This window comes from Cryptomeria japonica, chromosome 7 (assembly GCF_030272615.1).
Source record: "Cryptomeria japonica chromosome 7, Sugi_1.0, whole genome shotgun sequence".
Lineage (NCBI taxonomy): Eukaryota > Viridiplantae > Streptophyta > Pinopsida > Cupressales > Cupressaceae > Cryptomeria > Cryptomeria japonica.
The window spans coordinates 103,539,438-103,566,028 of NC_081411.1; positions in this window are offsets into that span (position 1 = coordinate 103,539,438).

A 26,591-nucleotide genomic window follows, 5' to 3' on the forward strand; every position below is an offset into this window, starting at 1 on the left:
GATAAGATGCTAGCAAGTTAGTCATTGCGAAGTGGCAAAAAGGCCGGTGGGCCCAAGGGATAGGAAGGGCATGAAGCTAAAAGCATATCAGGTTTGTTTTGATCTAACGGTTCTTGTGGTTTCGTGGCTGCAAGCCAAATGAAGAATAATGTTCGCGAAGTCGCGAAAGATAGGTGGAAATCACACGAAGGTGTTACATGGCATAACAACTGCCGCTTTTTGTAGAGCTCGATGGTGATGTGTCGAGTGACACGTGGTTTTAAAAAAGTGGTTGAGGGCTCGCCTAGGTGTAACTGGCAGTTATGTGGGAATAATAAAGATAACACGTGGCAGATTAAAGGTGGAACCCAGAGAAGTTTCCAGGGCTAATAGCTGACTAACATGTGGCATTTATTAACTGGAGAACAAGTGGGGTAAGTAATTCTTGGATAAAGGGCCCACTTAAAAGGCATTCATCTCAAGGTTGATCCAACACTTCTCGTTGTTTCGTGGGCCGAAGATGCCCGCAGATTAACCTTAGCGAAATGGCAAAAACCGTTAGTCGTCAAGATGAAGCATGGTTAGTTAAAAGGATTGACAGTCCTGGTTGGAGTTAAAGGTCAGGTGATTTGAGTTTGATCTAACGCTTGGCACGGCCTCGCAAAGGAAAAGTGCACCACTGTTAAAGTCCGCAAAGTGGCAAAAAGGAGGTAGGGCCCAGTACTAAAGCAAAGAGATCAAAAGGAGATAAAGGTGATGTAAATTCTCATGATCCAACAGCCAGCATTGTTTCATGAAAGAAAAGAGCACAGGTTTTATGTTCTGCAAAATAGCGAAAGAGCGAAACAAAGGAAACACCTAGAGAAATTATGACCCGTTGGAGCCAGTTTTGAATTCAATTTGGCAAATTCAATTTTGAAAATAAAGCCGAAGCATGCGGAGTTAATTTCTAAAACTTAAATGCCTACTTGTCCTTTTGAGTCTACATCAACTTGATTGCTAAGTATTGTTTCATCAAAGTTTGTTGCAGAGCGTATTGTTGCAGAGCGAATTGTTGCAGGGCATTTTTCTTCAGGATAATCAGGTTTTTTGTGCTTTTCTTGATAACTCTTGGTTTGTTCTCAAATACTGCTGTGTGAATTACTTCATTGGAGGTCTGTGCTAGCTTCTAGTGGTATAATTGTTTGACCAGAATGGCACCCAAAATAGAATTAACAGGGAAGGTGAATTACCAGGACCGAAATATTTGTGATGATTTTTTAGAGCAATTAACCATGTCCACCAATGTTGAGGCTAAGGCCAAAGAGCTAGTACCCAAGAACCCTCGTCTAAAAATTGGAGATGGCCTTTATGATAAGGGTAATTGGTTGAGGGACCCTGAAATATGATTGTCAGGCTTAGGACTATTCAAAGTTGGTTTTGGGCAGAGGAATTCCCTAGATCCTTTGAAAGGCATATGGGAACATGATGTAGGAAAGCTTGTGGTGCCAAGTGTTTTTATGGATGTAAATCTGTTACCCTTGATTGCATAGAATTAAGATCCTGTGGTAAGATGCATCAGGAACATAAAGGGGTCAGTCTTGATTGAGATAAACGAAGATGAATTCAAGAAAGTGTTTAAAATCAGTGAGTCCTCCAATTTGTTAGAGGCTATTGACTTTGAGTCACTAGCCCAGGTTTACACGCATAAAGGGATCATCTTAGGAGTGGCCCATTGAAAGAATTCTTTGTAAAGATAGGGGGGTTAACAGTTGTAGGCCCCAGCACAATGGAACCATTCTCTCTCAACTTATTTACTCTGAGAGCTAAGGGTATGTATTGGATATTATGCCAGATCTTTGGAGAGGATGCTGAAAAGAATATGCCAACCCATTATATGTTAATGATTGCACAAATTCTAAACCCCTCCCTAGAAATAACATTTGATTATGCCTCATACCTTGCTGATGCAATTCATAAAGGGCTAGTTGGGATAAAAAATGGTAAAGTGGATAGGCCATTTGGATGGTACTCCATGTTAATGCATATGTTTTTGTTCAAAGGGGCTGATTATTTTGGAAAAGAGATGGACCTGGTTAAGGTCAAGGATAAAGAGGAGATGCCAGTGCAATTGTGGAGTACTATTCTATCTTGGGATAGAGAGGATGCAAGTTATCTAAAGTTTGATAGATGCTTTGCATCTAAAATTAGGATTCTTCTATGCAGAGAAAACCCTAGAATTCCTGAGGCTCTTTTTGAGTTTCTTAGACCTAAGGAATTTGCAGAGGATATCAAGATTGTTAATAATTGGGGAGACATATATTTGTACCCTGTGTCTACTATTTTTAGAGTTTTTGGATTTAGAGGCACCCCCTATTTACTACCCTATCAGATCCCATTAAAGATAGGGATTGCAGAAGTATTAAGACAGATTGGAGGAGTGCAGGAGGCTAAGTTGACTAAAGGGGGTAAAAGGACAATTTTCCCAGCTATTACCATGGCCCACCATTTTGTAATTACTAAGGGTGGATGGAAATTTTTTAAAGAATTCTTTAAGCCATATAGGCTGTCTACTGTAGTGTCAAGATGTGCAGGCCCCGAGGATTTTTTCAATGGCATGTTCAGAAAAAGAGCAATGTGCAGAGGTAGGCCTCATCAATTCTAGTTCCTAGAAGTTTTGATTAGAAATGAATTTAGCTTATATGAGCAGGAATTGAGGAAGGAGAAGTGGGTTGCATATAAGAAAGCCTTGATTTTATCCATCAATTTGACACTAGCTATGATCCTCTCTCTAGCTTCAACCCATTTGAGGAGAAAATAAAGTTCCTAATTCTTTATTTTGAAGACCTCATGCAGACCTTAAAAGAAGAGAGGGAGGCCATAATGCAAAATGATCCTGATAAGGCTGAGATGGTATTGGCTAAGCTTGGCTTTGCTAGAGATATCCCACCTGGTGACTATGTAATGCACAAAAGGTCAAAGTACACTGTGATGATGCCAGTGACAGGTGAGCCTTCCACTTCAAAAGGGAAGAGGAAAATTGAAGATGTCATTGACATTCAGGATTCCCCTAAGAGGCAAAGAGTGGGAAAGGAAATTGAAACTGATGAGCCTCAATATTCTCCATCTCAATCTCCTATCCACATTGGAGATGAAGAAGCTGTGGCTAAGCAATTATTGCAGCTAGGGAGTCTCAGTGAGATTGCCTACACCTATGAGGAGACCTAAGAGGTAATGCCCGAAGAGCCACCTACTGCTAAAATGGACTTGACTGATGGTGAGTTAAAGGGGCAAGAATTGGACCTTATTGTTAAGACAGCTAGTGAAGAATTCCTTGATGACAGTAATTTTGTCACATCGGGAGCTTTTATGCAGTTTTTATGGAAGCAAAATATTGATCAATTCAAGATCAGACATGAGCAAAAGGTAAGTGAACAACCTCTCAAGGATGTAGCCCAAGTGGAGGAAGAGATTAATGAAGAAATGATGGAGGAATTCAAACCAATCACTCCTCAGAAATGAAGAGAGATGTTGGATAAAGCTGGTGTGTTGATTCTCCCTGAATGGGATATAGTTGATGCATTGATTCTTGATGTAGTAAGGAAGGAGACAAAGCCAATGGAAAGAGTGACCTTTAGCAAGGATAAGGCTTCCCTATTCATGTCGTCTCTGAAAAGAGATGAAAATAAAAAGATAAAGGATACCCCAGGGTCAAGCTACCTTGGAGGCATGATTGTTAAGAGAGTCCAAGACACAAGGGTAGTGGAAGTTGCTAGCACAGTACTAGAGACAACAATGTTTAATGTGGCAGTAGTTGAGAGAGAGGCACAAGAAAAGGCTAATCTCCAATTGAAGTTGGAGACTATTTTAAAAGCTTAGAATGATGCTAAAGAAGGAATAGCCAACAGAGACAGCATAATTGCTAGATTCCAGAGTCAATTGGCAGGTCAACATCATCTAGGTGAATCTTCTACACTCATGATAGCCTCCTCTCCAACAAGACCCCCTCCTACTAGTCCCATCATTGAATACCTCCCTTCTCCTATGCCTTCTAGTTCCCAATTACCTGAAAATGTCCAACATGAGTTGGAAAAGTTGAAACAAGATCAGACCTTGTATGCAAACAAATATGAGGAGAAGGTGAAAGTCACCATTTTGAAGTTTGCTGACTCAGTGAAAACCTCCAATATATACATAAATATGAAGAGGATTCTTGAGATTTTGATCAAATTCAGAGAAGAAGAAGCCACTTTGGAACCAATCCTGATTAAGTGGGTGCCTAGAGGTAAGGAGTTAGAGGTCATGTGTTCCTCCCATGCAGATGCAAAAGAGAATGACAATCTTAGGTCCACATGTGAGTTTATAAAAGAGATGAATATTCTTTCAGTGGAAGGAACAGGTATAAAAAGAAAAGCCCAACTTTATAGAAAAGAATATTCATATCATAAATTTGAAATATTTCTAGGAGGTTTCATTGGTCCTGTTCAGCTAAAGGAAGAGAAGACTTGGTTAAAGGAGGTGGACCACAATTTGTCCCTAAGGATCAATCAGATTATTAGTACTGATGACACATTCTTATTTATCCAAACAATTGAGGAAATTGAAAAAGTGAAATCTCATTATGGTTTCATAGAAACAGAGATTGGGCATGTACGAGTCACTTGGAAGCGGCTAGAAGATATGAAACAAAAGGCTGCTAGTTTTACTTGGCCTAGTGATGATGTGTATCAGGAGTGGAAAGATAATTATATGGGATAGAAAGAAGATTCTCAGAAGTAGTTACAAGAGGTTGTAATAGAACAACAAGCAGAGGAAGCCGCAAATGCTGAAAATGACTTATTACTGCTTCTTGGAAAAGACTGTTGTTTGTAACAAACTTTCTTTTGAAAGGTCCAAAGCTTCTATGGATCCATGATATTATAAATGGATACCAGGACGTATAAATAAGGTGATCGTAAGAATTTGTAGGAAAACTTTGCAGAAATATATCTAGGATTTTCTAGTCTTATGGAGAATACTCTGAGTTTTGTAATATTTTCTCAAAATTAATATCAATATATAGACTATCAACTTTCGAGCCTAAATTTTGTGTTGTCTTCTGGTCTACTTGCAAATATTTACTATTTTCAATATGAGTAATCTAGGGTTATTCATTTGAGTATGGATTGTAAGGCAATCTTAAATAGAGGCATTTCTTATCTTTTCTCTCCAAGAGGGAAATTAAATATGCATGAAGCATTTCTATCAGTAAATTCCTTGTGGGAGATTTTGAATTTGATGAATGTAGTTTAGTTTGATAAGGGTAAATTCTTATGTATGTCAGGCATATGTGGGGTTTTATAGAAGCGAAGGTGATGGGATGTGTGGAGATATTTGATTGTGGGAGTATTGTTTAAACTTAGATGACTATATGGCTTGGTTAAGGCACTGGTATCAATTGTGGTTATCTTTTACATATCTTGTAGGTCAATATTGAACATGAGTATAAGCTCTCTTTCTTTGTTTCAGTTAGTTTTGAGGCAATCAGATTCATTGGTTTTCGAACTGGTTTACTATGGATCTGTCTTTTAAAAGTGTGAAGTCAATTCACATAAGGTATACCCGCCTGAACTTTGGATAAGTTCGAAGTGTAGAAGGTTTTAAAACCTTGTCATATGTTGCTCTGAAGTTTCCTTCTCTTTGATCTCTCTTCTACAGACAGAGTTTATCATTTTATTATAAGGTTTTTTTAAGGGGAATCAGAATTTGAGAACAACAAAAGTGATGACTTTGCTGGGGAGAGTCATACTATGAATCCAGAGGCAGATTGGTGTTTCAATAAAGTATCGGTGTTGTCTTGATATATTCCTTTGAAGAAATTTGGACGATATTTGATACGTGATGTTGGTATGAAGATTTGCATTATTTTGTTCAAAGCTTGTTTTCATATTTCCCATAGATCTGTGGGTGGCGACTCTGTTAGTTCAACCAGTTCTTTTAAAATAACAAAATTCTGAAAAGGAAACAAGCATAATGCAAGGAGGAAAGAACACTAGGTCCTTCATGAAGAAACATCCTCGTGAGACATTGCAGGAGGGATTACCTGAACAGTCACAAAGAGGTCAAAAAAGATCAGTACTACATGAACCATAAAATGTTGCATGGGTGCAGAAAAGTAACAATGCCAGTAAGGTATCTGATAGACCTGTATATGCAAAGTTTAATTCTTCTTCCTGAGAATCTGAACATGATGTTTTAGGATTTCATTCTGGATTATTTGGAAATATAGATGATGTTCAAGTTTTAAATCAAGATATATCTCATGCTAGTTTTTCTAGGAAAGACAGAAGTAGTTCCAATGTAGTCAGACATTCTGTGCCTAGAATAGTTGATGGAAACATCAGCTTGATTGATATAGACCAAGTTAACGTATCTGACTCTGAGGAGATTTTCCCTGATGAAGATGAAGTGTCCCAAGAAATAGAAGACCTAAATAGAAAGGTTCATCACTTAATCTTCTTAAGAGCCCAAAAGGAAGCAAATAGGGAGAAGGAAGTAAAAGCAAAACTGATGGAAAGAGATAGGCTTCTTAGGCAGATTGCTGATATGGAATTGTTGGCCCAAGAAAAGGAAAAGAGTGATGATGGAGGTCCTGTGATCAGGGAAATTCTAGTTCCCAAAGCCAAACCAGCATATAAGTCAGTGATCCAACCAAATAAGGAGGTTTTTAGTGACCCACAGCCTATTGGAAATGAGGTTGATAAAGGAAAGAAAAAATGCATGGAAGGTGGGTCAGGATCAAAGACTATGATGGAGATCTCCCATAGACTATCAACACATGAGAGGGGGATGGAAAGAGTGAGGAAGGAGAAAGAAGATCTACAAATGGAGTTAGAGAAAGCTAAGTTAGAGGCAGCTAACCAAGAAGTCAAAAGAAAAATTGGTTATCTAAAAGCTCCCCCTATCATTTTCCCACTAGAAGATCTCAATAAGGCTGTTCCTCAGCAAGTTTCCCTCCCCTCTGTTAAAATTCATCCCACTTTGCCTGTCAATACGGCAATGGCCAATCAAGCCCCTCTAATTAACCAGAATAATCAAATCTCTCAGACTCAAATCCCTACTATGAGAATGAACATGGGTAATAATAATGTTGTCAACCATTTCCAAAGGAGACCCATCAACTTAGAGCAGTATAGGCAGTTATTTTTTGATGGAATCCTAGGATATCCCAACCATGTTCCTACTGAGTTAAGAGATAGACTCCCTAAGTTTGCTATAAATAATGCAATTAGTGCAGAGGAGCATTTAAAATCTTTTAGTGACTTGATAAATGATTATGAGATAGCAGATGAATATGTCATAATTAAATTATTTGTCCAGTCCCTAATAGATGATGCAAGAGATTGGTATAGAGGTCTCCCTGTTAATAGCATTGGGTCTTGGGAGGATTTAAAGAATTGTTTTCAAGAACAATACGATGACAAAACAAATGTGAGTTTCATGTTAAATGAATTCAATAATATTAGAAAATCTGATAATGAAATGGTCACCAATTTCAATGCTAGATTTCAGAAAGCCATGCATAGGTTGTATCTAGTGATGAGACTAGATGATAACATGTGCCTGAACACTTATTACAATGCATTTGATTCCAAAATGGCTTATATTTTAAGGGATAAGAATCCACATAGCCTGAGAGATGCATTTGAAATTGCTATCAATGTGGAGAGAAATAGGAAAGCATCCAGAAAATTAGGAAGAAGAACTGATGGTAGGCTATGGTAGGAAACAAAATAGCAACCAAACAAAGTTGCTAAGGAGGAAGATAAGATAGAAAAGTTAGTCACTGCTATGAAGGACCTAACTGCTAAGGTAAATAAAAATGATAAGCCTCACTATAATTGGCAAGATAGGCCTCCCAGATTGCATGATATGCCTTATAATACCAACTGGAAGGATGGTAAACCTCAGAATGAGAAGCCTAATAATGCTCAGAGCCAAGACACTCTTGATCCCTTAAAAGGAAAAAACGTTCACAACATAGAGAACACTCCTTGGTGTATTGCTTGTGACGAGCCACATTCTCCTCATCAGTGTGCAATAGCTTAGGCCCTAGAAGAGTCCATGAGACAAGAGGCCAAGCCTGATGATAATAAGGTTGAAACCATTGTATAAAGTGATGAGGAATCTTTACAAAGTGAATTTAGTGATGCGTTGGACAGTAAAAGGTCCTTTCAAGAGAAACTAACACTTGATTGGCATCCTACTCTGAATGTGGTAACCATTGAAGATGAAGAAGTTCATCTTAGAAGGCCTAGTGAGGAAGAAGTGAAAAATCTCACCAAGGTTGCTATAGCTAAGGTAAAGCACAATTATAACCTGAGGAGCACCAAAAAGGATAGTGATCAGGGTGAACCTAGTTCAATGTTTATAAAAGAGGTTTTTTAGAAAAAGGCAACAAGAAGTGCTACTACCCCTCAAGTGGGTCAAGAAAAGAAAGATCAAACTAAAGATGTACCCAAGAGTATAGATGATAAAAATACAAATGATAAACAAGGAGCTACCACAACAAAGAAGGTGAGTTAGCCTCAGGCAGAAAGAGTTAAAGCTAATGCTGAGTTGAGCAGCAATTCCATATTTGACATGGCTCAGGCTCTTACACAAATGAAAGTTACTATCCCATTAATAGAGTTACTGAAAATAAAAGAACATAGAGAAGTTGCCTTGTCTTTGTTTTCTAATATATCTGACAGTAGCACAGTACTACCCACCGGTTCAGTTAAAAATGGGAAGGAATAGGAGTTCCAAACCCCAGAGGTTTATGTTGGAACAACTATTACTCAAGAGCCTTCATAGGTAGATCCTTTTTATGTCACTTTGTTAGTGAATAACCAGTTGATAAAGAATTGTATGATAGATTTAGGTGCAGCTGCTAATGTAATGCCTTGTGGTGTTATGAAAGAATTAGGATTATCAATGACTACAGTATATGGGAAGTGCTATGCTATGGATAACAGAGAAGTACATGTGATAGGTACAATGAAAGATGTTGAAGTAAAGATAGCAGCATTCCCTGCAGCGACCTATAAGATGGATGTTATTGTCACTAACACTAAGCCTCATTATGGCATGTTATTATCTAGGCAGTGGGCAGCAATAGTAGGCGGAAATGTCCAATTGGATCTATCTTATGCTACCATCCCAATCAATGGGAATCAAGTCAAATTATACAGAGAACCACATGCTCCTAGAGTAATTGAAAGTGTGGATCCTAGCATGTTCAATTGTATGATTGATGTGGATCTTGACAACTTTAGAATACAACCAATTTTGCCTCAGTTAAAAAATACTGACTCCATTGTGATTGAATTAGAATCACAACAACATGGTCTATGGCAAATGTATTTTGATGGAGCTTGCTCCAAAGAAGGGTCTGGAGCAGGAGTTCTTTTTGTATCCCCATCAGGTATAACTTTTAAATATTCTTTTTTATTAGCCTTTCAGTGCACAAATAACACTGCAGAATATGAAGCTCTGTTATTGGGGCTTGAAGTTGCAAAGAGGCATGGGATACAACTGTTGAAAGTTTTAGGAGATTCAGAATTGGTTGTCTCTCAGGTAAGAACCAAATATGCATAAAAAAATGATAGATTGAAAAGATATAAGCATGCAGTTTGGGATGTCATTGAGCATTTTAGTGCTTTTTCTATTAATTGGATAGAGAGATCAAAGAATATCATGGCAGACTTTTTAACCAATGTTGCATTGAAAAATAACGATGCAACACTAACCAACATATCCACTGTGGAAATAAAATCTAGGCCTGCCATCCCTAATAATGTGTATAATTGGCAAGTTTTTGCCGATGATGAAGATATTCTTAGGTTCATACAATGCATTGATGATTATGATGGACGGAAAATTGACTGCAACGCATTGGTAGAGGTGGTTGACAACAAAGAGACAATATTCAGCAATGACTTGGTTCAGTTGGAAATAAATGAGATACCAAGAGGGTTGGTAGAGCTTGAGGGCATGTTCAGCTGTAATGATAGTCACCTGCACCAACAATCTACTACCAAATTAGAAGACTTGGAGGAAGTAAACTTGGGGATTGAATTATCCCCTAAGATGGTATACATTGGGAAAAATGTGCCTCCTCATGTCAGATCTAATCTTATTAATTTATTGAAGAGATATAAGCATGTGTTTGCTTGGTCCTATGAAGACCTAAAGACGTATAGACAAGACCTCTTTCAGCATGAAGTTCCTTTACTTCCAAATGCTAAGCCTTTCAGACAAAAGTAGAGAGCTATTAACCGCCTGCTAGAAACCAAGATGCAGCAAGAATTGACTAAGCTAAGAGAAGGGGGGATTATTAAACCTATAAGACATTCTTCATGGGTCTCCAATTTGGTCCCAGTTAGAAAGAAAAATGGGGATATAAGATTATGTGTTGATTTTAGAAATTTAAATGTTGCTTCCCTGAAGGATAATTATTCTTCTCCCAATATGGAAGCCATGCTGCAGAGAGTAACTGGTTGTGATCTTTTGTCAATGATGGATGGTTTCTCAGGGTATAACCAGGTGCTAGTGAAGGAATCGAAGCAATTCAAAACCGCTTTCACCACCCCTTGGGGAACATATATTTATGTAAGGATGCCATTTGGATTAAAAAATGTTGGAGCTACATTTCAGAGAGCAATGCATGTAGCCTTCAAAGAATTTATCAACATCATCATGGTTGTGTACCAAGATGATTTAACATGTTTCGCCAAAAGGGATGATGACCACTGTGGACATTTGGAACAAGTGTTCAGTAAGGCTTTGGAATTTGGTGTGTCATTAAACCCCAAGAAATGTCGTTTTGTTGTTACTGAAGGGAAGTTGCTGGGGCATATTGTCTGCAAGGAAGGGGTAAGGATAGACCCTGAAAGAATTGAAGCAATAAACAATGTGTCTGAACCAAAGAGTGTTAAAAGTATTCAATCTTTTTTAGGAAAAGTTAATTTTGTTAGAAGATTCATTGCAAACTTTGTAGAGGTGGTAAAGCCCATTGTTAGACTACTCAAGAAGGATACCAAATTTTCTTGGGATCAAGAAGCTTCAAAAGATTTTGCTGAGATTAAAAGAGCTATTCAGGAAGCACATGTGTTGAAATCCTTGGATTATAGTAAGCCTTTTTCTTTGTTTTCTGTTGAAATAAACAATGTTGAGGTTGAAAACATTGTAGTCACCAACATTGAACAGCAATCCTGGTATTCAGAAGTAGTACATTTCTTGAGAGATGCTACGTTTTCAGAGGGGATGACCCATAATCAGAAAAGGACATTACAGCTTAAGTCACAAAAATATGTTCTCATTCAGGGTGACCTTTTTTGGAGAAATAGAGATGGAGCATTGTTAATGTGTTTGGATGAATTCTAGGCCAAGAAAGTGTTGATTCAAATGTATGATGGAGTATGAGGAGGTCATTACTCTGCTAAGACAACTGTTGGAAAGATAGTCAGGGCTGGGTATTATTGGCCTACCTTATTTAAAGATGCTCATGAACATGTTAGGAAATGTGATCCATGCCAAAGGTTTTCATCCAAGCTAAAATATGAAGGAGCTTTACCTTTAAATCCGATCACAATGGAAGCCCCTTTTTTCCAGTGGGGCATTGATTTTATTGGAGAAATTGTTGAAAAATCAGGAAGAGGCCACAGGTGGACTATAGTAGCAACTGACTATTTTAATAAATGGATCGAAGCCATACCCACCAGGAGAGCTACAAGTAAAGTTGTCATCGATTTCCTGATAGATAATGTTTAACTAGATTTGGAGTCCCTGCAAAATTATTAATGGATAATGCTATGAGTTTTAGGTCTGAAGAGTTTGTCATGTTTTGCACTAGTCATGGGATAATTATGTCCTACTCTTCACCCTATCATCCTCAAGGGAATGGACAAGCTGAATCCAGTAATAAAAGCCTCTTGAACATTATTAAGAAAATCTTAGAAGAGAACAAGAGGTCATGGGATCAAAAGTTGAAGTTAGCTTTGTGGGCTGACAGAATTACTATCAAGAAGGTGATTGGAATGTCACCCTTTGAACTGGTTTATGGTACACAAGCTAGAGTGCTAGTAAACAATCTTCTTCCAGTATATAAATTCCTGCAAGCTAAAGACATGGGGTTGTCTGAGCCTATGGAGGACCAGATGATTCAGATGGTGGAAGTGGAAGAAATTAGAACTTTAGCCCATAAGAGAAATTTGAAGATCCAATTGTAGTCTAAGTATCTATTTGATAAAAGGACATCATTGAGAAAGTTTCAAATTGGTGATGTTGTTCTTCAGTGGAATGCAAAAGGACAGGACAAGGGAAAGCATAAGAAGTTTGAGTCATTATGGATTGGCCCCTCTGTGGTCTGTGATGTAAATGGAAAAGACTCATACTTTCTAAAGAATATAAATGATGAAGTATAGGAATTTCCAGTGCATGGACAATTCCTGAAGCATTACTTTTCTTGAAGTCCACGCACAGTAGGTCCTTGCTTGTATATATTTAGATTTTCTTTAGTTGTTGCTTTTAGGCTTGTTTTGTTCTATTTCTCCAGAGTTTTCTGAGTTTCTTGTGTTCATCTTGTGATCAACCATCCCTGGTCAGAGCCGTTGTTATCACTGTTTTAAAAATGGATGTTCTCATTCCATAATTGGCTAGGTTTTTGAAGATTTTGAGTCTAATATCGCCCATGTTCTTTAAAAATTGTTGTGAGTCCTAAGGGGTTCAGGTTTTAGGTTTTAAAGTCGTTTCAATATCTAAGAAAAACCCCTTCTAGTTTCTAATTTGGCTTTACTTTATTCACTTAAGTGATGGGTCCATTTATCATAAAAAGTGTTCCCCCCTTGTCATTTACCTAGGCGGTCCCTTTAAATATTTTAATTTTTGTTCGTTTTAATCTTCCTTTTCTAATGCCCGTCAGGCCTTATAAGCATCATGCAACTTTTTGTTGATCTGATGACCCACATTGATTCGCGACCAAAAAGTGCTTGAAAGTTAGCTTCCGCGAAGTAGTGAAAGGTGAAAGTGGACCTGACATATAGGTTTGGACTGAAGCTAAACACCGATCAAGTTTCATCTGATCGGACGGTCAACATGGTTTCATGAGATCAAGATGAATGTGATTTAACCTTTGTGAAATGGTGAAAGGGTTTGGTGGGTCCCAGAGACAAGCGGTCTTCTTTGGTTAAAGAGTGATCGAGTTGGAAAAGGATCAATGGCTCATGTTGATTCGCGGCTAGGAGATGCATGAGTTCTACCTTCAGCGAAATAGCGAAAAGGTAGCAGGTCCCGCTAAAGGTGGCAGTGAATGTGGTAGGTCCAACTAGCAATGATAGAGCAATGACGAGCCACTCAGTTGGCAGTCTGCAGTGGGCCCGAGCAAGGTTGCCATAGAAAGGAGTAAATAACGAGAAAGTTTTTGAGATCTAACGGCTCGCATGAATTCGCGAAGATAAGATGCTAGCAAGTTAGTCATTGCGAAGTGGCAAAAAGGCCAGTGGGCCCAAGGGACAGGAAGGGCATGAAGCTAAAAGCAGATCAGGTCTATTTTGTTCTAACAGTTCTTGTGGTTTCATGGCTACAAGCCAAACGAAAAATAATGTTTGCGAAGTCGCGAAAGACAGGTTGAAATCACACGGAGGTGTGACGTGGCATAATAGCTGCCGCTTTTTGTAGAGCTCGATGGTGATGTGTCAAGTGACACGTGGTTTTAAAAAAGTGGTTGAGGGCCCACCTAGGTGTAACCAGCAGTTATGTGGGAATAATAAAGATAACATGTGGCGGATTAAAGGTGGAACCCAGAGAAGTTTCTAGGGCTAATAGCCAACTGCCATGTGGCATTTATTAATTGCAGAACAAGTGGGGTAAGTAATTCCCGGATAAAGGGCCCACTTAAAAGGCATTCATCTCAAGATTGATCCAACACTTCTCATTATTTCATGGCCCGAAGATGCCCGTAGAATAACCTTAGCAAATTGACGAAAACCGTTAGCCGTCAAGATGAGGCGCGATTAGTTAAAAGGATTGACGGTACCAATTGGAGTTAAAGGTCGGGTGATTTGAGTTTGATCTAATGCTTGGCACGACCTTGCGAAGGAAAAGTGTACGACTGTTAAAGTCCGCAAAGTGGCGAAAGGAGGTAGGGCCTAACACTAAAGCAAAGAGATCAAAAGGAGATAAAGGCGATGTAAGTTCTCGTGATCCAATGGCCAGCGTTGTTTCGTGAAAGAAAAGAGCATAGGTTTTATGTTCTACGAAATAGCGAAAGAACGAAACAGAGGAAAGACTTAGAGAAATTATGACTCGCCGGAGCCAGTTTTGAATTCAATTTGGCAAATTCAATTCTGAAAAGAAAGCCGAAGCATGTGGAGTTAATTTCTAAAACTTAAATGCCTACTTGTCCTTTTGAGTCTGCATCAACTTGATTGCTAAGTATTGTTTCATCGAAGTTGTAGAGCAAATTGTTACAGGGCATTTTTCTTCAGGCAAATAATCAGGTTTTTTATGATTTTCTTGATAACTCTTGGTTTGTTCTCAAATACTGTTGTGTGAATTACTTCATTGGAGGTCTATGCTAACTTCTAGTGGTATAATTGTTTGACCAAAATGGCACCCAAAATAGAATTAACAGGGAAGGTGAATTACCAGGACTGAAATATCTGTGATGATTTTTTAGAGAAATTAACCATGTCCACCAACGCTGGGGCTAAGGCCAAAGAGATAGTACCCAAGAACCCTCATCTAAAAATTGGAGATGGCCTTTATGATAAGGGTAATTGGTTGAGGGACCCTGAAATAGGATTGTCAGGCTTAGGACTATTCAAAGTCGGTTTTGGGTAGAGGAATTCCCCAGCTCCTTTGAATGGCATATGGGAACAGGATGTAGGAAAGCTTGTGGTCCTAGGTGTTTTTATGGATGTAGATCTATTAGTCTTGATTGCACAAAATTAAGACCCTGTGGCAAGATGCATCAGGAACATAAAGGGATCAGTCTTGATTGAGATAAATGAAGATGAATTCAGGAAAGTGTTTAAACTCAGTGAGTCCTCCAATTTGTTAGAGCCTATTGACTTTGAGATGCTAGCCCAGGTTTACAACGCACAAAGGGATCATCTTAGGAGTGGCCCATTGAAAGAATTCTTTGTAAAGATAGGGGGGTTAATAGTTGTAGGCCCCAACACAATGGAACCATTCTCTCTCAACTTATTTACTCTGAGAGCTAAGGGTATGTATTGGATATTATGCCAGATCTTTGGAGAGGATGCTGAAAAGAATATGCCAACCCATTATATGTTAATGATTGCGCAAATTCTAAACACCTTCCTAGCAATAACATTTGATTATGCCTCATACCTTGCTGATGCAATTCATAAAGGGCTAGTTGGGATAAAAAATGGTAAGGTGGAGAGGCCATTTGGATGGTACTCCATGTTAATGCATATGTTTTTGTTCAAAGGGGTTGATTAATTTGGAAAAGAGATGGACCTGGTTAAGGTCAAGGATAAAGAGGAGATGCCAGTGCAATTGTGGAGTACTATTCTATCTTGGGATAGAGAGGATGCAAGTTATCTAAAGTTTGATAGATGCTTTGCATCTAAAATTAGGATTCTTCTATGAAAAGAAAACCCTAGAATTCCTAAGGCTCTTTTTGTGTTTCTCAGACCTAAGGAATTTGTAGAGGATATCAAGATTGTTCACAATTGGGGAGACATATATTTGTACCCTGTGTCCACTATTTTTAGAGTTTTTGGATTTAGAGGCACCCCCTATTTACTACCTTATCAGGTCCCATTAAAGATAGGGATTGCAAAAGTATTAAGACAGATTGGAGGAGTGTAGGAGGCTGAGTTGACTAATAGGGGTAAAGGGACAATTTTCCCAACTATTACCATGGCCCACCATTTTGTAATCACTAAGGGTGGATGGAAATTTTTTGAAGAATTCTTTAAGCCATATAGGTTGTCTAATGCAATGTCAAGATGTGCAGACCCCAAGGGTTTTTTCAATGGCATGTTCAGAAAAAGAGCAGTGTGAAGAGGTAGGCCTCATCAATTCCAGTTCCCAAAAGATTTGATTAGAAATGAATTCAGCTTTGATGAGCAGGAATTGAGGAAGGAGAAGTGGGTTGCATATAAGAAAGCCCTTGATTTTATCCATCAATTTGACACTAGCTATGATCCTCTATCTAGCTTCAACCCATTTGAGGAGAAAATAAAGTTCCCGATTCTTTATTTTGAAGACCTCATGCAGACCTTAAAAGAAAAGAGGGAGGCCATAATGCAAAATGATCCTGATAAGGCTAAGATGGTATTGGCTAAGCCTGTCTTTGCTAGAGATATCCCACCTTGTGTCTATGTAATGCACAAAAGGTCAAAGTACACTGTGATGATGTCAGTGATAGGTGAGCATTCCACTTCAAAAGGGAAGTTGAAAATTGAAGATGTCATTGACATTCAGGATTCCCCTAAGAGGCAAAGAGTGAGAAAGGAAATTAAAATTGATCAGCCTTAATATTCTCCATCTCAGTCTCCTATCCACATTGGAGATGAACAAGATGTCGCTGAACAATTATTGCAGCTAGGGAGTCTCAGTGAGATTGCCTACACCTACGAGGAGACCCAAGAGGTGATGCTTGAAGAGCCACCTACTGCTGAAATGGATTTGACTGATGGTGAGTTAAAGGGCCAATAATTGGACCTTACTGTTAAGCAAGCTAGTGAAGAATTCCTAGTTGACAGTAATTTTGTCACATCAGGAGCTTTTATACAATTTTTATGGAAGAAAAATATTGATCAATTCAAGATCAGATGTGAGCAAAAGGTAAGTGAACAGCCTCTCAAGGATGTAGTCCAAGTGGAGGAAGAGGTTAAGGAAGAAATGATGGAGGAATTCAAATCAATCACTCCTGAGAAAGGAAGAGAGATGTTGGATAAAGCTGGTGTGTTGATTCTCCCTGAATGGGATATAGCTGATGCATTGATTCTTGATGTAGTAAGGAAGGAGACAAAGCTAATGGAAGGAGTGACCTTTAGCAAGGATAATGCTACCCTGGTCATGTGGTCTCTGAAAAGAGATGAAAATATAAAGATAAAGGATACCCCAGGGTCAAGCTACCTTGGAGGCATGATTGTTAAGAGAGTCCAAGACACAGGGGTAGTGGAAGCTGCTAGCACAGTACTAGAGACAACAAAGTTTAATGTGGTAGTAGTAGAGAGAGAGGCACAAGAAAAGGCTAATCTCCAATTGAATTTGGAGACTATTTTAAAAGCTTACAGTGATGCTAAAGAAGGAATAGCCAACAGAGACAGCATAATTGCTAGACTCCAGAGTCAATTGGTAGGTCAACATCATCTAGGTGAATCTTCTACACTCATGATAGCCTCCTCTCCAGCAAGACCCCCTCCTACTAGTCCCATCATTGAATACCCCCCTTCTCCTATGCCTTCTAGTTCCTAATTACCTGAAAATGTCCAACATGAGTTGGAAAAGTTGAGACAAGCTTAGACCTTGTATGCAAACAAATATGAGAAGGTGAAAGTCACCATTTTAAAGTTTGTTGACTCAGTCAAAACCTCCAATGTATAAATAAATATGAATAGGATTCTTGAGATTTTGATCAAATTCAGAGAAGAAGAAGCCACTTTGGAACCAATCCTGAATAAGTGGGTGCCTAGAGGTAAGGAGTTAGAGGTCATGTGTTCCTCCCATCCAGATGCATAAGAGAATGACAATCTTAGGTCCACATGTGAGTTTATAAAAGAGATGAATATTCTTTCAGTGGAAGGAATAGGTATAAAAAGAAAAGCCCAACTTTATAGAAAAGAATATTCAAATCATAAATTTGAAATATTTCCAGGAGGTTTCATTGGTCCTGTTCAGCTAAAGGAAGAGAAGACTTGGTTAAAGGAGGTGGACCACAATTTGTCCCTAAGGATCAATCAGATTATTAGTAGTGATGACACATCCTTATTTGTCCAAACAATTAAGGAAATTGAAAAAGTGAAATCTCATTAAGGTTTCATAGAAACAGAGATTGGGCATGTACGAGTCACTTGGAAGTGGCTAGAAGATATGAAACAGAAGGTTGCTAGTTTTACTTGGCCTAGTGATGATGTGTATCAGGAGTGGAAAGATAATTAAATGGGACAAAAAGAAGATGCTCAGGAGCAGTTACAAGACATTGCAATAGAACAACAAGCAGAGGAAGCTGCAGATGCTGAAAAGGACTTATAACTGCTTCTTGGAAAAGGATGTTGTTTGTAACAAAATTTCTTTTGAAAGGTCTGAAGCTTGTATGCATCCATGATATTATAAATGGATACCAGGACTTCTAAAAAAGGTGATCGTAAGAATTTTTAAGAAAACTCTGTAGAAATATATTTGGGATTTTCTAGTCTTATGGAGAATACTCTAAGTTCTGTAATATTTTCTCAAAATTAATATCAATATATAGACTATCAACTTTCGAGCCTAAATTTTGTGTTGTCTTATGGTCTACTTGCAAATATTTACTATTTTCAATATGAGTAATCTAGGGTTATTCATTTGAGTATGGATTGTAAGGCAGTCTTAAATAGAGGCGTTTCTTATCTTTTCTCTCCAGGAGGGAAATTAAATACGTATGAAGCATTTCTATCAGTAAATTCCTTGTGGGAGATTTTGAATTTGATGAATGCAGTTTAGTTTGATAGGGGTAAATTCTTATGTATGTTAGGCATATGTGGGATTTTATAGAAGCCGAGGTGAAGGGATGTGTGGAGATATTTGATTTTGGGAGTATTGTTTAAACTTAGATGACTCTATGGCCTGGATAAGGCACTGGTATCAATTGTGGTTATCTTTTACATATCTTGTAGGTCAATACTGAACATGAGTATAAGCTCTCTTTCTTTGTTTCAGTTAGTTTTGAGGCAATCAGATTCATTGGTTTTCGGACTGGTTTGCTGTGGATCTGTCTTTTAAAAGTGTGAAGTCAATTCACATAAGGTATACCCGCCTGAACTTTGGATAAGTTTGAAGTGTTGAAGGTTTTAAAACCTTGTCATATGTTGCTCTAAAGTTTCCTTCTCTTTGATCTCTCTTCTGCAGATAGAGTTTATCATTTTATTATAAGGTTTTTTTAAGGGGAATCATAATTTGAGAACAATAGTCGGCCTTAAGGCAACAACATACGGCATCGCAATGGCGAGCAGTGAAAAAAATGTAGTCACTGATGTTGGTGCGATGATTATATACATGTTACCTATATGTTCATTCACAAAGTTTTTTTTTTTTTGAAAAGTACTAAAAAAGATTACAATAATAATAAGGCACAACACTTGCTAGATTTTTTGCAAATAGGGTTGCAAGCTAAGTGGGTTTAACCTTGAAGGAAATGAAGTGGTTAAGTGTGCTTGAGTTGGAGTAATACTAAGATGGGTGACCTCTTGGGAAGGCCTAATACTTTAGCTATGTGAGCATCACCTAGATGCAATGAGTGCGAAGTGGACCATTCATTCTCATGAGAGATGGGTTCTTGTGAACCACTAATCATGAACCATTGGTTAATGCGTTTGACTCAAAAACTACATAATTGAATCTTGATAGCAAGATGATGATGATGATGATGATGATGATGATGATGATGATGATGATGATGATGATGATGATGATGATGATGATGATCATAACAACAACAACAACAACAACAACAACAACAACAACAATAAGATAGTCAATAGACTATTAATATAATAATTAAGAGAATATAGACAAATAAACATAGTGAACAACATAAAAAATGCTTCTCAACAGAAAAAGAAGTGTGAGATAGACTATTCAATGGGACTTAAACAACATAAACATTGTCATAGTTCCCATGAACAAGGAGATCAAAAACATAAACATATATAGTTTCCCATAAACAAGACAAATGTGTGACATAGACTATGCAAGACACAACAACACAAACCATAATAAATAGCATAAACATAGTTTCCCATAAACAAGACAAATGTGTGGCATAGACTATCCAAGACACAACACCACAAACCATAATAAAGAATAGAAACATAGTTTCTGATAAACAAGACAAATGTGTGGCATAGACTATCCAAGACACACATAGCATAAACAACATAACCATTGTTTCTAATGAACATGCTAAAATAATAGACCATGTATATTATGCATTATTCGTGCCCCCTCTCCCCACTTGACCTCATACACTTTTCTAGGGCTAATTACTTACAAAAGTCTAATTCTTTAGAATTACATTTATTGGTTAATATTTTTGCTTGTGATTTAAACTGTGTGAAACCTTTTTTTAATCAACATTTCCACACATAGTTTAAACTAGAAGTGAAAATATCTAACATATTGGATGATGGAAATTACACGACTCTAATATTTATTAGTTGTTAATAAAAAAATATTACTTTTATAAGATTGAAAAAACCAATTAAATATTCATAGAATCAAAGATATCTAGGGGAAGAGCACTAGTTACCATCCATGATCCAACAATCATCCACTCCTTACACTCAACCCCTCGATTACTAACTTTAATGAAACATAAAAAAAACTACAAGGCCATCAATAAATTACATATACCAATAGCCACCCATTTTTTAAGATTTTTGGACAATTATTGGCCCAATTTTGCACCTTTATTCTTACGCATAGTGTGTGACTTCTCATGTATTTGTGCATAAGTATTGGCAATTTTAAGTGTACAATAATTGGGACATCTTTAATTAGGTATGAAGCAACACTTTGAAATGTGTACTTTTTGACTCTTGCACACATAACAGATACCATAGCATGCATAGTTAAGACTCTATATTTCTATGTTAGTCAAAAAGCTAAAGAAATTTTAGGAGGGGTTGAGTCTTATGAGGATGATTCCTTAGAGGATAAGAGAAAATTATGCAAGAAATGCATATAAATATTGATTTTTATTTAGTAAAGTGTCATCATGCATAACGATACAAGTCTCACCTCAAGGTAACATGAAATCTATTGATAATTGACAATGCACAAGAGGAAGAATAAACACTCAAACCTGAAAAAAAACAAGTGAAATGGTCTCCAAATAACTAGAAAAAGATCTAAGAGGTTCTTAGGATCACACAAGACCATCCTGGAAATTACCAAGCTTGGTTCTTCAAATAGGACAAACTGTTAGGTCCTCAGTGTCACAGATGAGCTCTGACAAAACCCAAAATGTAAATGGACACCCTCGACATAAACTAAAATTACTCAAACCTACTCAATGCCCCTTATAGGGTTCTCTAATGTCACTACCTTCTCAACACATCTAAAATTGGGTCAAATTGACCTCTCCAACCCTTGGAAACACCCTTGGATTGAACTAGCAAAAGAGGGCTCTCAACAATGGCTAAGTGTCCCCACTAGACAATAGCATGATAGGAGGACACTAGCACAATGCATTGGTTTCCTCTTCCTACGTAGGTGTCCTAGGGCCATGTTAGAGTCCCAAACTTGTGCTAGTGTCCTCCAGCCTGCTGAACCCACATTGCCATCCATGAAATGCGCATTCATCCAAAACCAATGAGCTTCCTAGATGGATAGTTCAAAGCCATGAACACATTAAACCCTTCAGTGAAGTTGATAGGACCATCTGATCCTCGAGTTGAGAGAATTGGGCAAAAAGGTGAGAAGATTAGTCAAGTCTTTAGACACTAGGTCATTGTGTGACTCCAATAAGACAAGACAGAGTCCAAGTAGACGCACTTCATCGCCACTCAACCCAATTTTCCCTCGACCAGCTCAAAGGGACACCTAGAATACAAGAAAACTAAATTCCACAATTGAGCCCACATTTTCCAAAGTTCAACACTTAAACGTATAATGCATTGTCAAAAACTCATGCAACCAAAATATACTCAATTGGCCCTAATTCCAAGAGAATGGAACTGATTCAATCCACAAATGAAACTTTTATATATGATATCATCATTCAACATAATAAATTCATTTTCAAAGCACCAAATTCATAATTTTATAAAAATGTCAAATTGACCAAAAACTAGTCATGGAGGCCATCCACCATTGACGGACCTCCCAAAAGATCAAATTTTCAAACAAAACTAGTAAAAATATGGAGAAATACATTGGTCCATAGGTGAACAACAACTCATCCATTTGCAATAAAATCAACAATACGAGCATCAAAAAAAAATTGGGCAGCATTTCATTTTGTAAAACCATGATTTCAAATTTCAAAACATAAAAAAATAAATTTTTAACTAGAATTCAAATTGAAATTAGGGAAAGCATCCAAATTCATTTACTAACCATAAGTAACAAGAATTGAGCAATTTCATAAAGATTCTAGGAAGAAATCGGTAAAATTCATACATGGAGCCAAATAGTTCGAAAGAGCTTATGAAAACTGGGTAGCAATAGGTGTTCTCCCACACAAATCCAATGAGCTCCTACCTACAAAATTCCTCCAAGAATTTTCCTTCCCAATCAACAAATCAAATTCCCATTGAAGGGTTCTTGAGAGCTCCAAATTTTAAAATAAAAATAAGTCCCAAAAATGAACTTCAAAATACAATATAAACCCACTTTTGAATTGAAAATATAAAATATTAAAAATCAAATTGGATAATAAATCCAATTACTCCCAAAATACCCCAAAGGTAAAATCATTCAATCCACATTAAATAGAATATATAAGAGCAACAAGAAGAACATTATATTTTTACTAGCTAGAACTTATTGTTGAACATGTAAAATAATACTAACAAAATTTTGCATTCATGATAGTAAAATATGAACCATTATATTCAAATATTCATATGTTAAAATCATGTCTCATGCTCCTTGTTGTTCTTCACTGTATTTAAACATACACTAACTATTTTTAAATATACATTGATGAATTAAAATTATAAATATTTTCTTATCATTTGAAATATTTTGGAAATTGTGAAAGTTTCAATAATAGAAGAAATTTCCTCGATCCTCATTATAATTTAAAATCACTTTTAATAAACTAAAAAATATACTATTAATCATTAGAAATTTGAATATTTATTAAAATATATATTTTTAATCAAAAAAATTATAACATTAAATCAATTTTAAATATATAGCTAATTACAATGAGAATGTGCCAAATATTTAATAATTGTTTTACTAGAAATTCTTAAATATTAAAAAAATATATATTTTCAAAAATAAAAAATTACAATAAGAATGTGTCAATTAAACCTTTATTGCACAAACATCACTTGCTAATTGTTTTACCAATTGACCTTGTGTACTTACAAATGTATGCAAAAAATAAACCAAAATGTTTTCTAATTGACCTTCCACATAGATCTTTGACATACTCATTACACACCTAAATACAATTGCTAATAAAGAAATTTAGTTATAATAAGATTATGTCAAATATTCAATAATTTTTTTACTAAATTCTTACAAAAATATATTGAAAATAAATATTATATATAAAAGAAAAAAAATCATTTTAAGATGAAGTTAAATAATAAGTCACACCTCCAAATTTAAATTATAAATAAATAAAAACCATTTTATATTTCTAAAAAAAATGCTACCTTCAATCCACTTTTCTTGAAACTAAAGTACCTTTTTTCCTTTGCCACACTTGAAGCAACTTCTAAATAAATTTTTATTTTCTTCTAATATGAAACTAAAAATATCCTCTACACTCCCTTTGAGCCTCTCAACAGTGAGTATTATCCTTCTATAAATATAATTACCTAACTTGGTCTTAAGTAACTATATATATAAAATACATTTACTCCAATACTTCCCTTTAAGGGTAAATTAGGGAGAAGATTATTGTGCCAACCAAGCACTATCAAAATCATTATCATATCTAATATAATTGTGAGAAGGTTAGTACATGGTTAGATACCATCAAATCTTCATAAAGTAGACTAAGCTATATCAATATGGTATATGGATGAATGAAAAGCAAGATGAGTCGGGGAGGGGCACTACAATAAGCATATGCAACATAAGAAATATTGCATATAAAAAAATTGACACTTTTAAATTGAGACGTCCGAACAATCGTATAAGGGTGATTGTTTGTTTTATTTGGAGGGAAAGGAGAAGAATGAGGAGGAGGGGAAAGGAGAAGAATGAGGAGGAGAGGAAAGGAGAAGAATGAGGAGGAGAGGAAGGAGGGAAAGGAGAAGAATAATTAAATATTAGTCATATTCTTTTCATTAGATGTTAATATGTTTGTAACTATTTTTGAATCCTCTTCGATTAAATACTTGCGTCTTGTTCTTAATATTTGATTAGCATGAATCAAAACTTAGTGAATGCATGAAATATTACAGTTAAATTCAATTAGTTTTATACAATGACCAATCATTTTGTTGTGATTAGTAATATTTGTTTGAAATTGTATAATTTTGATTTTTTCAATTTTTTTATAATAAAAAAAAGTTATTTATCTATGATTCTATTGGTAACTACCTTGCATAATTCATTTTTTATTTTATTTTTTAAATTGTCACTTCACCATGTATGGTGCAACTTGGCATAATGAAAGAATTATGGCTGCTAGCTGCATCTTTGTATCATCATCATGCATCATTTCCATCCCACATCGTACATTTTTCTTAAAGAACAACAAATCCACTAGATCTTAGCATCACTCAAAGAAAACAAAACCAAGTCATTGGTAAAATCCTGTGGAGGACGCCATGTCTATTAGTAAATCACGTCAACAGGCAAAAAAGAAAGAAATCCCTTCTTTCCTTCTCCATCCGTGTTTGACCGAAGCTTCCCGACAATACAGTGACTACATCCCAAGGGGCTTCCCAATATAAACCCACCAAAACCGCTTTTATATAAATACAAATATACATTGAAATGCCTCTTGACCTGCAAAAACTATTTTTGACAAGGACTTGTGTCTGAATTTTTTACCAATTTTAATTAGCGTTAATTGTTGTTAATCAAAATACATTTTAGAACAAAAAACTATATCTGATGATCTTAATTAAACTGTGAATTAAATTTTATTATCAGACATTCAAACACGAACTCTAGAAGAGCTAGCAACAAGATCTCCACACCTGCTATAATAAACTCTAAGGCTCCAAAGGCATAACAACTTGACATTAGGAAAATGCATAAATGCCTTGGGTATGAGGACTCTGATATTTATGAAAAAGGAATCTAGTTGTAAATTATATTCCTATGACTTATGATGAAAACTATAGAATGATAGTTGTGATCTTTCTAGAATGAAGAACACATGTAAAGCTAGATGACAAAACTATGTTGGCTGCATCTTTTACTCAACAAGAAGCAAACATCTTTTCTTGTCAAAAAATCCTTCGTAAATGTTATTTTATCCTTTGTAAACCATGAAAACCATAGAAAAAATTGTCAATTCCTAAGATTAAACCAATTAACAATGTGCCTTATGTAGACATACAACCAAAAATAAATAAAAATGACTAATTTTGAGATCCATTTAGAAGCACATACAATGAAAATTACAAAATTTCTTACTGGTTTATCTTTTAAAAAGAGAGCTTGAGATGGTGAGTATGAACCAAAAGAAAGAGGCCATCAATCTATGTCATCGATGCAAAACTAATAAACAAGCTCTTTAAAGAAAAATTAAACATTGCATAATGAAATTTAAAAAATAATCAATCCATCTCTCCAAAAGTTTGTCTAAGAAGTAACAACACAGAACCTTGTAGAAAAATTCTACTTTCAAAAGCAAGAGAAAGTTGCATGCTTTCAACATCAGTGATGCAGGAGCATCACGCTAGAATTTTCTAAATGACTAATCATTGATCTGGTCGCCACATCAGCAAGAGGTTGAATTGAATATGAACGATTAATGAGTGATGAAAATAATCAGTTACAAAGGGTAATTAAATGGTTAGGAGGAGTAACTCTGAAATAAACCAGGTAAAAACGCTAAAGATTTGAATTGGCCCAATTAGGATGGGTGTTGAAAGGGAGAAGGCTAATGGGAAAAGGGAAGGTGATTCGATTGGAATGAAAATGGCCAGAATCGACAATACAAGAGGGGATTCAACAATTAGTGTGAAGAGGTATTAGATACAAAGGCTGATAGGCCGACCTTTAGAAACTGAAGTGTTAGGAATGAAAGTGTGGGTTTATAATTGGGCAAAACCAAAAGAGTCCCGAATTGGATGAATAGCAATGAAGGATTAATGTGTAAAAGTAGACCGAGTTTGTGTAGCAAACATAGGGGAAAGGTCATGGTCAAGGAAGATAGCTGATTTTTGTGTGAAGTAAGCTGATCAGATACTCGGGTTCACAAAGGGAGAGAAAATAGCAAATGTTGCATGAAGTAATGCATAGGGAAACTATAACAGGTATAGTCGTAAGGATGTTGAGTCGATGAAAGGGGCACGTGGAGACAGAAACAAAGTGCAGGTGGTTATTAAGTTGCAGAGGGGAAGTCAACATCTATTAGTTAGTTAGTTTGTAAACATCTATTATTCTAAGTAGCCACCTTCATATGCTGAGTAATAAGAAAGATAACCTTTTTGGTGTTTACATTTGCATTGTTGGTTGTTATTGATGGTTCCCGTTCTCATTGTAATTGAATGTTAAATACATTTTTG